A 339-nucleotide genomic window follows, 5' to 3' on the forward strand; every position below is an offset into this window, starting at 1 on the left:
TTCAGTGTATGCAGAAGGGAGTTCCTCTTTATGAAGAACAGAAAGGGGATGAAAGAAGAGTGAAATTTATATAAGTAAAAGGAAGGAAAAATTAACCAGAGGGAAAACAAACATTGGACTACACTGAAATAGACAGACAGAGATAGAACAAAAAACGTAATGAGAGAAAAGAAGTAGAAAAAGAATGTCATGGTAAGTTATTATATTTTGTTATTGAAATGGCAGTGAAATATAAAAGATACTGTATAGGAAGACAAGTAAAACAATGCATATATAATGTACATCAAATACAATTTTATCTATAGTGTGTAATGTGATGAGAAAGATTCACCTGGCATC

Source organism: Chelonoidis abingdonii, chromosome 5 (genome assembly GCF_003597395.2).
Source record: "Chelonoidis abingdonii isolate Lonesome George chromosome 5, CheloAbing_2.0, whole genome shotgun sequence".
Classification (NCBI taxonomy): domain Eukaryota; kingdom Metazoa; phylum Chordata; order Testudines; family Testudinidae; genus Chelonoidis; species Chelonoidis abingdonii.